Source organism: Eptesicus fuscus, chromosome 2, assembly GCF_027574615.1.
Source record: "Eptesicus fuscus isolate TK198812 chromosome 2, DD_ASM_mEF_20220401, whole genome shotgun sequence".
NCBI lineage: Eukaryota > Metazoa > Chordata > Mammalia > Chiroptera > Vespertilionidae > Eptesicus > Eptesicus fuscus.
Genome location: NC_072474.1, coordinates 45,154,970 through 45,170,419, shown reverse-complemented (window position 1 = coordinate 45,170,419; position 15,450 = coordinate 45,154,970). Strand labels below are relative to the sequence as shown.

Sequence of the window (15,450 nt, the reverse complement as noted above, 5' to 3'; positions counted from 1 at the left end):
AGAGACTCCAACCGTGACCTCTTGGTTCCTAGGTCGATGCTCAAGCACTGAGCCACGCCTCCCTGGCTCACCTCTGTGTTTTTACTCTGCCAGGCTTCCACCCACCTTTTCCCAGATTAGCAGCTTTGCTCCTGCTTCTCCCACAGAGGACTTGCAGAGATCACCTTGAATGAACAACAGAATCTTATTCCTGATATTCAGGAGCCAATAAAACCTTTTCTCTACTTTCAATAGATTTGACACCCTAATGAGCGTACAGAACAATGGATAACATGTACTATGGGTTCTTTTTAGCAACAATTATTTTCATGTTTTTCTTATACATTCTTTATTGGGGGTTTTGTTGTTGCTGCCATTGTAACTCTCTTGTGTGCTAACACCCCCCCACCTTTTTTTAAGATATGCATTTTATGAAATTTGAAGATGAAAAGAGCTTGCTTGAAACCACTTAGCTGACCGGGGGGCTGTACACCCTTACATGATCCTATTTTTGTTTTCAAAAGAGAGCAACTCCATATGGATATTGGTCTTCTGAGGGGACTTACACAGGTGGCAAGCCACTTAACATGGTGGAGATTTCCTTTTAATTATGTTCAGGTTGGATGCCTCTTACAAAATAAGTAATCTGGACTGATTTCTTTTTGTCATTGTATCAGAATGTTCACACTAATATTTTTTTTTCTTTTGAAGATTGTTTGTTGGAAAACAGTTTTGATTTTTAAGACTCTGTTCCATTTGATTTTAATGTATTTTCTTTCCCAATAGAGCAGAGACATCTCAAAAAATGTTTTTCTTTAATGTTGTTGTTTTTTTAATCTGGAATAATGTCTTGTAAAAGTGAAAAGTGCCTGCATGCTAAAACAAATGTGCACTTGAATGCACAATTGATTAACCAATTTTCAAATAATTAACTTTTTAGATTTTGCATGTGCATTTGTTGCTCATTTGACCATATAATAATTAATTAGCCTAATTATAATGGATTGCACCTTCAAATCCTGCATGCATATTATAATAGAATGACAGCATTTTATATTACTTTTTATATTTTAGTCAAACAGACAAGCACACACCAGCAAAGGAAGAGAGTTTTAAGGTGAGGGACATTTTACATCTGTGGAAGTTGACATTTTGATTAATGAAGTGTTACAGTTGTTTCTAATGTATTTATTTGGTGGTGTATTCAGCAAAATTAATCCTGATAGATGAAATGTGTTTAAAGCATTGCTTACAAAATGAATGGTGTCTCCAAGCTAATAGAGTTATAAATGAACAGAAAAAAAAAATGAAGAAGACTTTAAAAATGAGTCAAGTGAAAATAAATGCCAGATTAAAAAACAATTTACTCTGTGTGTCTGGAGAGCCAAAGAGAACTCAAGTGCAAAGAATTTGACTTATGGTCTAAGTGAGCAGCTGAAATATTTAAATATCAGGCTAATGCTATTCAGTCAGAATGGTGGGAGAGCTGCTTCGAGATGAGCTGCTTACCTTCACTTGTGGTATGTACAGCTGAATGACAAAAAATAAAAGTATGGCCCAGGTGGTATGGCTTGTCTGTTCAGTGGGGAGCATCAGCCTGTGCACCAAAGTGTTGAAGGTTCAATTCCTGGTCAAGGGCACTTACCTGTGTTGCAGGTTCCATCCCCTGGCCCCAGTTGGAGCACATGTGAGAGACAACCAATTGCTGAGTCTCTCTCACATCAATGTCTCTCTCTCTCTCTCTCCCTCTCTCTCTCTCTCTCTCTCTCTCTCTCTCTCTCTCTCTCTCTCTCCCTTCCCTCCTTCTCTTCCACTCTCTCTCAAAAGATAATCAATGAAAATAATATCCTTGGGTGAAGATTAACAAAACAACAACAAAAAACAAACAAATGAAATTCTGTCTTTGGTGGTATATTGAGTCAAGCAAAGAAGTACAACCAAGGCACTCATAAGTGATTACAGGGGGTCATGGTATAACTTGAGAATTAGGCAAGACAAGAGCCAGAAATAATGAGTTGACTCAGGCATCAGAAAAGCAATGGGGATGAGCACAGAAAACTGAGGCCGGCCCCTCTGCAGGAACTTTTGCCCATCTCACTTTTTGGTTTTGAAAGCAGAATAGGTCTATTTAAAGTGATCACCATAGGACACTTATCTACACACAAAAAAATTCTTCATTGCCAAGCTGGCATGGCTCAGTGGTTGAGCATCAACCTATGAACCAGGAGGTCGAGGTTCGATTCCCTGTCAGGGCACATGCCTGGGTTTTGGGCTTGATCCCCAGTGGGAAGCATGCAGGAGGCAGCCTATCAATGATTCTTTCACATCATTGATTTTTCTATCTCTCTCCTTCTCCCTTCCTCTCTGAAATCAATTTAAAAAAATGTTTTAAAAAGAGTTATTATTTTACTAGAGGCCCGGTGCATGAAATTTGTGCACAGGGGGAGGGGTGTCCCTCAGCCCAGCCTGCACCCTCTCCAATCTGGAACCCCTCAAGGGATGTCTGACTGCCCGTTTATGCCCAATCTTGGTGGGATCTGGCCTAAACGGGCAGTCAGACATCCCTCTTACAATCCAGGACTGCTGGCTCCCAACCGCCTGCCTGCCTGCCTGCCTGATTGCCCCTAACCGCTTCTGCCTGCCAACCTGATCACCTCCTAACCATTCCCCTGCCAGCCTGATCAATGCCTAACTGATCCCCTGCCAGCCCGATTGCCCCTAACTTCCCTCCCCTGCTGGCCTGGTCACCCCTAACTATCCTCCCCTGCAGGCCTGGTCACCCCCAACTGCTCTCCCCTGCTGGCCCAGTCACCCCTAACTGCCCTCCCCTGCAGGCCTGGTCGCCCTTAACTGTCCTCTCCTGCCAGCCTGGTCACCCCCAACTGCCCTCCCCTGCCAACCATCTTTTGGCGGCCATCTTGTGTCCACATGGGGATGGCCATCTTTGGCTACATGGGGCAGCCATCTTGTGTGTTGGAGTGATGGTCAATTTGCATATTACCTCTTTATTATATAGGATAATAATAAAGTAATAATAAAATCTTGGGAATTCTCCTAAGATTTCCAAAATATATAGCCAAGGTATCACTCTTTGAAAAGGTCAAGTAAGTATAAATATTCTTTGTATAGAATAGCATAGAACTTAGGAGAGAGCTACATGAATACAAAGTCTGGCTTTATCACTCATTAACTATTTGGGTCAGGGCAAGTTACAAAATCTCTCTGTATCTTGGTTTTATCATCTGTAAATAAAGGTGGGTAATACTTATTGTTTATCTTTAATCTCACTCACCAGAATTTTAGGTGTATGAGAACAAACATTTTGATGGTATTATTCACTGATGTAGCACACATGCTTATAAAGTATTGAACACTTAATAGTTGCTTAAGAAATATTTGTTTACTAAATGAATAGATATATGAAGCATTTTTCATGCTTCCTCGCACTTAAGTTTTCAATAAATGAATGGTAAACAAAATTTAATTTGGTAGCCCCTCTACTTCTAGGTATAAGGAAGTAGCCATAGCAGACTCACCCTTCAACTAAAAGAAGTCAAGAGCCCCAGATAATATTTGATGGTATTAGGAGATACCAAAGCAACCAAGACTTGAGGAGATTGGATCAGAAAAAAGAACTACAGAGAAGTGATATGACATTTTGCCTCTACACTATCAGAGACTGGTATTGGGCAAGAATGGAGGGAAGGATGATGATGGGACCATTGCTAAAAGGCAAAGAATCCAGCAGAGCTTATAGAAATCTAAAGTGTGAAAAAACAAAAATTAAAGTTTGATGTGCCTGATATACAAAGGATTCCCCCAAACAAGCAGAAAGTTATTGAAATAAATAGCAAACACCCTGGCAATCATACGGTGCTGAGAAGAAAGGTATTGGAGTTTAGGACTAACCAATAAGGAGGGTTCCTAGGAAATACCCAGAACTTTAAAATGAGAATGCTACAGGGCTACACCTTAGCAGTGGTAGCAAACTAGAGATAACCCAAGCCATACTCAAAATTCAGTCCAGCCTCAAGTCAGCTCACATCCTGTTTTAATTAAGGTGAGAGGCCCTTACACTAGCTGCCTAAAAGAGGGTAGGGATAATCCTTTTTATAAGGGTATGATCAAAATAGCTTATATAGTCCTCATATATAATCCTATATAATAAAGATGTAATATGCAAAAAGACCATCATCCAACACACAAGGTGGCCGCCCCCATGTGGTCAAAGATGGCCATCCCCATGTGGACACAAGATGGCTGCCACAAGATGGCCAGTAGGGGAGGGCAGTTGTGAGCTATCAGGCCAGCAAGGAAGGGCAGTGGGGAGGGACCAGGCCTGCAAGGGAGGGCAGTTGGGGATGACCCAGGTCTGCAGGGGAGGGCAGTTGGGGGAAACCAGGCCTGCAGGGGAGGGCAGTTAGGGGTGACAAAGCCTGCAGAGGAGGGCAGTTAGGGACAATCAGGCTGGCAGGGGAGCAGTTAGGCATCGATCAGGCTGGCAGGGGAGTGGTTAGGGGGTGATCAGGTTGGCAGGCAGCAGCAGTTAGGGGCAATTAGGCAGGCAAGCAGGTGAGCTGTTGGGAGCCAGCAGTCCCAGATTGTGAGATGGATGTCCAACTGCCCATTTAGGGATCGGTCCTAAACGAGCAGTCGGACATCCCTCAAGGGGTCCCAGATTGGAGAGGGTGCAGGCTGGGCTGAGGGACACACACACACACCCATGCACAAATTTCGTGTACTGGGAACAAAACCACAGGTAACACTTTAAAATTATTGTGATAGCCCAGCCAACTTGGTTCAGTGGTTGAGCATCCACCTATGAATCAGAAGGTCACCATTCGATTCCTGATTAGGGCACATGCCCAGGTTGTGGGCTCAATCCTCTTTGTGGGGCGGGCAGAAGGCAGCTGATCAATGATTCTCTTTCATCATCAATGTTTCCATCTCAGTCTCTCCATTCTTCTCTAAAATCAATGAAAATATATTTAAATAAATTAACTAATAAAATAAAATAGTTGTGATTAACATATATAAGAAAATAGATTATAAGGTGAAAATTTTCATCAGAGAATTGAAATCCAGAAAAATAATCAAATGGATATTCTATAAATAAAAATAAAAAAATTCAACAACTAAAAGTGAAAATACATCAAAAGACTCAGCAGAAGATAATAAAACAAAAAAAATAAGTCATTAGAAAATATCCATGCAAAGTATGGAGAGCAAAGAAGATGGAGGAAAAAGGGCATACGTGACATATGGAGCATTGACTGGAGTCTCATAAGAAGAGGAGAAATAATATGATAGAAGCAATATTTTAAGAGATAATGGCTAAAAATTTTCTAAAACTAATGAAATGTATCAATACATAGATTCAGAAGGTTCTATGAACAAAACAGGATAAATGCAAATATAATCATGCTTGAGAAATCAGAGTCCAAAAAATGCTAAAAGTACAAGATAAGGAGAGATATCTTTAAAACAGCCAGAGGAAAAAGAGAAATTTCCTTTAAAGAAAGAATGATAAGAATGCTAGGTAAATTCTCAACAGAACTATGGAAACCAAGAAACAATGCAATGATATTTTCAAAGTCCTGAAAGAAATAACTGCCAAACTAAGACTCTATACATATTCCATGGTATCTTTTCAGTACATTCCAGGAGAGCATAGCAAGTAAGGCAAAAATTTGTCTTTGCAAATCCTCCCCTCTTTTGCCATTCTTCCTCCAAACTTCCTTCTTCCCCAGACCTTCATTACTCTTTGTTTATTTAGCATTTTAAAAATGAATTTGTCTACAGAAATCTTTTTTTTTTCACATCATGACACTCCTTCATTTATTCACATATTTATGGAACATCTAGTATACACCTTACACTATTTTCACGTCTAACAAGGCACAAACCAGTTCCTCTAGGAGTTTTATACTCTTAGTGATGTAGGCAGATCATAAAGACTAAAATAATATGTGCCTTTAGGTAATAATAAACACCATGAAGAACAAATAGAGAGGGTATGGACGTAAACAATGACAGATGAGCCTGGAGTATGGTGGTACAGGAATCCACAGACTATAATTTGAGAAATTCAGCCTTTGATTTATACCCACGTGCCAGCCAAAGGGAAAGAACATCTATAACAGGAGAAGGCTTGAAAATCCCGAACCCTCTCTCATCACTCCAACTGATGTTTGCTATGAAGATACTTTTTCTTTGACTTTGAAGACCAGCGCTACTGAGAGAGATCACTGGCCAGGTAAGCAGCAAGCAGTGTCGTGGGAGGCATCCAACAAACTCTGAGGTACAGACCCTCAAATTGTTCTTTGTAGGTAGTACTTACTCAATGTACTCCTAGGGCAATTTTCCCTTCTTATAAAATTGGAGGAATGTTAATGGTTACACATTTTGTTGAACTTTAAAAATCTCAGCCGTCCAGTTTACTCTACAATATTGATAATTAGTAAAAAATGGACTGGTGTGATTTTTTTCCTTCCTACAGACATAGAAATTGGATTGCCAGGTTCCATACTACTCCTCATATCATTAAGCAGGCCAATTCATGCCTTTTTTAATTCACTAATTCACCACACCTATTAGATACCTGCTGTATTTGCAGCGCTGTGTTAGGAGCTGGGCACTCAAAAAACAAATTTGACTCAGAGGAACTTACTAGCACCCTGTGGGCAGATGGTTAGGGACTTTCCCTTGTGTTTCCCAGCTTCTGTCTTAAGAAATCAGTAAAATTTCACAAAGAAGAGATGTAACTCATTTGTTTCTCACTTTCCAAAGCCACAGAGAGCACAGTAAATAGATGCAGATGCCTAAGATACATTGTAAGGCTTCACTTGTGAACTCTTTGGATGGCTTTTAAATATTTAGGGTAATCAATGACCAATACAACAAATAGGCCAATCAATAGAAATGAAAGATCACAAAAACAGAACTTCCCCTTTTTTTCCCCCACCCCCCATTCTTCTGGAAAGGGTCCGCTCAGCAACCTAACCTCTAAACAGTCATCAGGCCTAAAGAACAGATACTTGGAACCCATTAAGACAGAGAAAGCAGTGATGCTAATCCACCACCTGAAGTCATATGACTCATCTGAAGCAGAAGTGGTAAGAAACAGTTAGGCCAGGAATCTGAAATTATGAGCACCAAAGAAAGTCATAATGGTTGTACTGATGAGTCATCTGCCATCTGGTTCTCATTAAGAAATGATAAGGCAAGGTACAGATAACAAAGAGTAGAGCAATACCAAAAATGTGAAGCGGACTGTTTTTCTAAAATAACAGAAGGAAAGATGACGTATATGAGAAGCTATCACAAGGAGACAAATATATTTAGAACCTCACTGAGCAGGCTGGGCAGAAATAAGTTTTGTGAAACCTAAAACTACAGAAATCTACATGAAAAGGGAAGACCTGTACTTTAATCAACCAGCAAACTGGAAACCAAGAGATTCAATAGGCAAGTTCCAGTTTACTAATTTATTCTCCCCACTTCACTTGCTGGCTGGACTTGCCATACCCAAGGCAGGAAAATATGTCATTCCAATGAGGAAAGAGAATACTGGATCTCTTCTTGATGCCTCCTTACCCATCAACCCTCTCCTATGACTCCTTTAGCTACCTTACTAAGACAGAGAATTATTCAATGGAATTGTTCTTTGTTCAGTGGAATTTCTCATTCTATTGTTCTTGGTTACATTGCCATTTTAGCACTAAATAACATTGTTTTATGGGGTATTGTTTGTACATCTATTTTTTCTAACAGATGGTAAATTCTTTGAGAGCAGAAGTGACAGTATATGCATCTATGTCTCTCCAGCACCCAGCAAAGTTCCTGGACCAGAACAGGAATTTAAAAATTCTTAATAAATTGAATTTAACTGAACTTTCCCTTGATATTTCATTTGTGGCCCATTGTCCTGTATATGGTTTTGGTTTCTTCTACAAAAACTCTATGAAATTCCATTGAAATTCTAGCTGCACCACTCAAAAATTTAGATAAAAGAGGGGCAGTGGTTGATAGTCATTCATTCTATAAATATTTATTGAGCATTTGCTACATGTTACACAGAGTTCTTGATGCTTGGGATATGTTAATAAACAAACTAGGATCCCTGCCATTGCAGAGGTTACATTTAAGTGGAGGGCAGAAACAGAAATTAAATATGATAAGTAGATATGTTAGAAGGTGGTAAGTAAGATAAGTCGACATGCTAGTAGTTAGAAGATGGTAAATATGATAAGTAGATAATAGTATGTTAAAAGATGATAAATATAAGCAGATATGCTAGTAGAAGATGATAACTGCCATAGAAAGAAGAAAACAGAGTAAGAAAGATCAGGAATGCCAGTATATAGGATTGAAGGTCATGCAGTTGCATCATCAGAGTGGACCTCATTGAAAAGGTGAGACTTGACCAGACCTGAAGGAGGTGATGGAGTCAGCAAAGTGGATATTTGAAAAAAGATGCATCACACTTTCTTCTCTCAACTCAGTAAAGGACTTTCAGCCAGTGATTGCTCCTTGAGACTCAGAAGACATGGTCAGTTTGCCAAGCTGCCAGAGCACTTGCTTTTGGCCCACTCAGTGAATTCTGTAAGGCTTTAGTCATTTAGTTACTGTTATGTGATGTGGGAGGCTGAACAGGAACAGAGAAAGGAGAAGTTCAGGACTCCAGCACAGGGCAGGGGAGGGGTGGGGAGAAGAGGAGACGGAGCTCCACCCTAATCTGAGATCAGGGAAGGTTATGGAATTGTTATGAGAAGCATGAAGTCAGATCTTTCCTATTTCCTAAATGTTTTTCCCTATAATACATTTAAATGATCTAAATCTGACATTTAAACTCACAGAATCTCTTTGCTGGAACCAAAGACTTCTTTTAACTGGTTTTATTTCCTTCATTCTATATTTCTTTGGCAACCAAAGGAGAGCAATCAAAACTACAATTTCTGGCCCAGTAGAAGAAATTATAATTTTGTGGTTTTAACCCTTGCTCTCTACCGGTCTTATCACTTTACATCTCTCTTTTCCTTGGAGCTTTTTCAACATAACTAATCAAAATATAGTTAAAATTTATTCATTCAATTAAATATGTTTAATAAGTGATTGGCAGGTCCCAGGTCCTATGTATCAAGAACACAAAGGTGAGAAGATGTGATTCTATCAGTGGTGAGAAACCATAACCTCTTGGGGTGCTGCTATTCCACAGACCAGAACATAATGGCAACAATTCACAAGAAAACAATAACATATAGTTGTCATGCTCTAGAAATGATTCAGTAAAAAAAATAATAAACATATTTTTCAACATTCTCTAAAGGGGTAAAACTTCAGAAAACTCATGTTCTTACCAATAATGATTTTACAACTGTCATTATCTTCCCCATAAAACTCTGAAACCCCAGAAACATTTATGTATCCACTTCTGGTTCCTGTTAGTAAATCTGTTTCACTGAAACACCTTAATCTCCCACATTTGCCATATTATTACTACACCGAAAGAAAGGAAGAGGATGGAAGCTTCCCAAAAATTAATAAAGAGGAACTAGAGACAATAAAGTTAGGCGGAGCCTTGAGGCAGGAACTAAGAACAACTATAACTGTAGAGGGTAATGTTTGTCAGGTTGTCAAAAGACCACAGACCTCTTGAAGTGGTTCATTTGGAGAGCATGCTTTTTCTGCTGTGGACTCCAGGGAGGCCTACCCATTTGGTGTTCATGGTGTGATCTGTGTAAGATGTAGATCCGTTGTCTGACAGGTAATTTTCCTTCAGCATTATTGGTCTTAACTAAAGAATCTCCCAAAGGTTCCTCAAAAAAAATTAAAAATGGAACTGCCTTATGGACCAGTGATTTCACTTCTGGGAATTTATCCAAAGAAACCTAAAACACGAATTTGAAAGAATATATGTACCCTTATGTTCATTGCAACATTATTTACAATAGCCAAGAAATGGAAGCAACCCAAGTGCCCATCAATAAATGAGTGGATAAAAAAGCTGTAGTACATAAATACAATGGAATATTATTCGATCATAAAAAAATGGAATCTCTCATTTGTGACAGCATAGATGGGCCTATAAGGTATTGTGTTAAGTGGAATAAGTCAGTCAAAGAAAGACAAATACCCCATGATTTCACTTATATATGGAGCATAAAGAACAATATAAATGAACAAACAAAACAGAAATAGACTAAGAGATACAGAGACTGATGTTTGCCAGAGGGGAGAGGGGTTTAAGGGCTAGGTGAAAAGGTGAAGGGATTGAGAAGTACAGATTGGTAGTTACAAAACAGTCATGGGGATATAAAATACAGCATAGGAGATTTAGTCAATAATATTTTAATAACTATGTATAGTAAGTGAGTACTGGAAGCACCAGGAGAAATACTTGGCAAAGTATATGGTTGTCTAACCTCTATGCTGTACACCTGAAACTAATAAAAAAAATAGTACTAAATGTAAACTGTAATTGAAAAAAAATTTTTTAATTTAAAAATAGGATCTCCTAAAATTCAAATAACAACATATAAACTACATGTGCATGGTGTGTGGTGTTTGAGCAGGTAGCTACTGACTGGTGATGGGGTTTCTCTTCTGCAGTAGGAATTGCAGATACGTGAGAATGGGAGGAGAAAAGTAATTATATCACAGACTTTCCTTGTTTTATTTATCCAGGAGACTCATTATTCCAAGGAAGATTTGGTACTGCTTTTTTGTTGTGGTTCTTGTTACTGGGCCCATCCTGTTCTGTACCCAAACGAAGTATTCCTGGAATTTAAGGTGTCATTTTACCAGCCTGACCACAGGTACCACATTGTTTGCCTTGCTCTGCTCTCCCTTTAAATAATACCTCTCTCTCAATTCTAATTTCAGTGTCTCAGTCTAAAACCCAGAGAAGAAGGAGTCCTCTGCCCCTGCAGGGCTTCCGAAAAGGTAAGACAGACCAGAGAAGCAGTAAAATGACGGGCCCATTGTTTAAGCCCAAAGCAGGGACTTCCCTTTTTGCATAAGCTGAGTCACACTTTTCCTGTTGTCAACTTGAAGCCTGTCCGTTGATGTACGATAGGGCTATCTTGCTGATGTATGAAGCCAAGCAGACAGGTTTCCTTGCTTTTGTTTGCCTTACCTTGGACCCTTACCAGTTAGAAGCTGTCCACTGGTCAAAGGAGATAAGACATGGTTTATTAAAGCTCGAATACTGTACTGAATGAACTCATTTCTGACCATTTTCGTCTGTTAAAATGCTATCCGAGGATCCTGCCTTGTGCAATCTTACTGATTTTGACACAAGTCTTTTGGAATGTATATGTGCATTTTATTCTTGATATCTGTTCAGTTGACACATGCTTTAAAACCACAGATATCTTTGATTGGCTGGCAAATTGTGAAAACAGGAAGTTAAAGGATGGACTCAACTGTGAAACAACCATAATAAGTGAAGCTTTCTGCTTACGTGCCAAGATGGAAAAGCTGCTATACTAAACAAACAAACAAACAAAAAATGAAATGATAATATCAACAAAATTTCCACAGGAATCGTGAACAGCCAGAATGTTCTAATTATTAAACTTTCAGGGGCTTACACCCAATGAAATGGTCTTCAAATCTTAAATCACAATATTGTTGCTAGGCATAATAAAATCTTAAACATTAGAAGGGGTGTGATAACATTTGCTCGCTAGGAAATATTTGTGATGGTACTTTTTTTGTGACAATCACCATTCAAAGTGAGTTTAAAAACTTGCTATTGTAATTGAATCCTTTCAGATATTTAGCAAATATCTACTGAGTGCTTACTCTAGGGCAGGGCTATGACAGTCATGGCATATTTTCTTCTTGTTTATAAGCCTTCTCACCAAGATTTTTCTATTTTTTATTTTATTTTTTTAATGTATGTTTTTATTAATTAGAGAGAGAGAGAAACATCAATTATGAGAGAGAATCATTGATTGGCTGCCTCCTGCACATCCCCTACTGGGGATCAAGCCACAACCCGTGCATGTGCCCTGACCAGGAATCGAACGGCGACCTCCTGGTTCATAGGTCGATGCACAAACACTGAGCCAAGCCGGCTGGGCACCAAGATTTTTCTTGTAATTCCTCAAGGTTGCCAAGCATCAGTCCTCATGTGATAGTCTTCCATGGCAAATTCTCAAAACAAAGGTTATCACTAGTGTAAGGAATAAAAATCCCAAACCAGTGGATGTAAAGAACACAAACAAATATTAGACTGAATGAACGAGGCAATTTTTAGACAAATAAACCAGAATTACTACTTTACTACTATGTCATAAGTTTAGGACTTACATTACTTTTATAATTTCAGAAATGTGAATGGATTTTTAAAATACTTGGATAAATTTTGAGGCAGAACCACTGTGGGCAGTAGAATGGGAAAGGACAGAGAATGCACCACATACTAGTATATGGTAAATACTATCCATCCGTCTTTCAACTATTTCTTTATAAAATGTGCTATATAAACTATGTCATGTGCCATCTATTCAGATAATTAGCTTTAAAAGTATGATCAATATCTCTCAAGGTCTAACTCTGCCAGAAAAGAATTAAAAATATCACAATAGGACATTTTAATGTCATCTTGCTGAAGAGAGAATAAAGAATTAATAATGAAGACTTAGCACAATTGATTGTTAGTTAGATGATTGTCACAATGCATTTACTAACCTTTTTAACCTTCAAACACCATTGTAAAAGATTGCTTAAGAAAGAAATACTTAGGGGGCAGTTGTAAATTCATTTCGGTCAGCCTTAATTGTATTTTAAAAATCTTGTTTCTAGGCCCTGGCCAGTGTGGCTCAATTGGTTGAGCATTATCCCGTGCACCAAAACGTCACTAGTTTGATTCCCAGTCATGGGCTGTGGCTTGATCCCCAGTAGGAGGTGTGCAGGAGGCAGCCGATCAATGTTTCTCTCCTTCTCCCTTCCTCTCTCTAAAATCAATAAAAACACTTTTTTTTTTTTTACAAAATCTGATTTCTAGACATTTAAAATCAAAATTAAAAAAATAAATCTAAATGTCTCTTTTTACAGATAAGGAAACTGAAGCACAAACAAATTGAGTGACTTCCAGAGGTCACAGCATTTATCCAGTGATGAAGTCAAGCCAAATCCAGGTCACCTAGACACCTAAGTCTGTTTTACATCTCTGAGCTGATGGAGGTAGGGTTAGGGGGTGAAATAAAAAACTGCATTCTAGAATTATCTTCTATCCCATATTGTGAAATTATTCCTTTTGGGGACAGAATCAGTCACTAATTGGAAAATCAGTGCATTAAATTTAAACTCATTGCATCTCTGTCTTAAGAGGTGTTACACATGTCATAGTTTTATCACATCCCTGGAGCATTCCAAAGGTGCTCACTAACCTGGACTATAAAATAGTCCCTTTTATTGTCTAATTGAAAGACAAAGAGTAAAGGAAAATTAAAAGTATAAAGACCCCCTCCAAGGAGAAATCCAGAGAAACTAGCAATAACAATGCAAAATTTTCAACTATGTAATTTCCAAGATTTTTATTTAACTGTAAAGTCAAATAACACTATTATTCATTTCACAGCTACAGATCAATTTGCTCAAGTGTGAACCCTATGGAATAACAACCATTTTCTCTTCAGGTGAATGATCCCGGTTTGAGTTACCCATACAATCTGATAAAAATACATTATTCCAGATGGACTACAGTTGCTGGGCAGGTGGAAATTTTTAATTAAAAGACTACAGACTTAATTATCCTAAATTAGGTGGTCAGAGAGAGAACGTATGAGAATAGAACTTTACCCCAAATCATTTATAAGTATACCAAATTTTTAAAAATTATTTTAGGAGAAAAAAACTTCAAAGAATATATAAATCTTGACATGTATGTAAGTAAAGTAAGTGTCAACTTTTACAGTCAAATTTTTATCTATAAGCTATAGCTACATTGAATATACTTATAATACAGTAACTTTCCATTTTCTCATACTGAGTCAACTCAGCTATAAATCAAGCTCAGGTGTTTTCACTCTCCTTTAGTTGATGGTACAGTATCCACCCTGATTCCCTTAGGCATAAGTGTAAGCTAAGGGTGAGTGACTGTGGTGAGTGACATGGAGGTCTGAGCTATCTGCCCATGCAGCTTACTTGTGCTGCCTTACTGCTTGTGAAATATCTGGATATACATTTTTATCTAATGAAAGACTGATGCTGGGCCCATCCTTGGCCAGTCTGACAAAAATTAGCTCATAATTGACAATTCAATTAGCATCCGATGGTCAAGAGTTCCATGTCTAGTAGGACCCAATAACATTCTAGGAGCCGTTTTTCAAAGAGCATGTGAAACAGCCTTCTGAGTAACCAAGTGTATGAGCTACAGCCAACATTCCCGGTTGTAGAAGGTTCGCTGTGTTGGGGATGCAAGATTCAGCAATTCAACTTTTACATTGGGGGACATATTCCACCATGTCCCTGACCTCTGGGCATCTATAAACCTCACTGATGTGGCAAGTCTCTGAATCTTCACCTACCACATTGAGGGATGGCTGACTCTTACTGTAGAGGAGTGGACTATCTTTGTAAATGTGGAACATTCAGGAAGGTCGGCAGAGCCAAAATCCACCAGAGGCATCTATCCTGACATCTCCATCTCCAAAACAGACCCCTGGTTTTCCCCATCAGGGCCCATAGGAGACCTGCCTTGATGGGGCATCTAAATATCGCTGAGCTTCTAGAACCCTATCAAGTTCTGAGCCTGCTCTTCAGCAGTTCACTGTTCCACTGTGGGAGGTCAGGGCCTCGTAACAAGCTGCCCAAGCGTTTCTCTGGCTTTCACTTTTAGCACAGGCATACCTCATTTTATTGAGCTTGGCTTTATTGTGCTTCACAGATGTTGCATGTTTTTTACAAATGGAAGCCAAAAGCCTCCACCAACAAAAAGATTAGTACTCACTTTATTGCTATACTTATTTTATTGCGGAGGTCTGGAACCAAACCCACATCTCCTGTACTGTATTCATTTGTTTGTTAATGGCCCCCAAGTTTCTCATTATCCACTGAAGAGCATCAGTATAGCTTAGCAATAACCAGCCAACTCTGCTGTCCTTGCACACCCCATCCCCACGTCTTTCAAATCCCTGAAACTAGCTGTTTTTGCTCAGTGGATAGAGTGTCGGCCTGCGGATTGAACTGTCTCAGCTTCGATTCTGGTCAAGGGCACATGCCTGGGTTGCGGGCTCGATCCCCTGTAGGGGGCATGCATGAGGCAGTCAATCAGTGATTCTCTCTCATCATTGATGTTTCTATTTCTCTCTCCCTCTCCCTTCCTCTCTGAAATCAATAAGTATATATATATATTTAAACCCCTGAATTATCACAACTGCAAGAGTGTTCTCCATGGTGATGTTTCTGCAAGTCACTGCTGGTGAAATGTTCAGCAATGATGCCAGGGACTGTCTGTGT

At 39.0% G+C, this 15,450-nt stretch overlaps 1 long non-coding RNA gene across 1 annotated transcript; it reads left to right on the top strand.

Moving 5' to 3' along the window:
• The first annotated feature begins 6,092 nt into the window (after positions 1–6,092).
• On the top strand, positions 6,093–13,168 carry LOC129150705 (uncharacterized). The gene is made up of 3 exons (XR_008557431.1): positions 6,093–6,235; positions 10,864–10,923; positions 13,045–13,168. It is a non-coding gene; the product is annotated as an uncharacterized LOC129150705 (long non-coding RNA).
• The last annotated feature ends 2,282 nt before the right edge of the window (positions 13,169–15,450 follow it).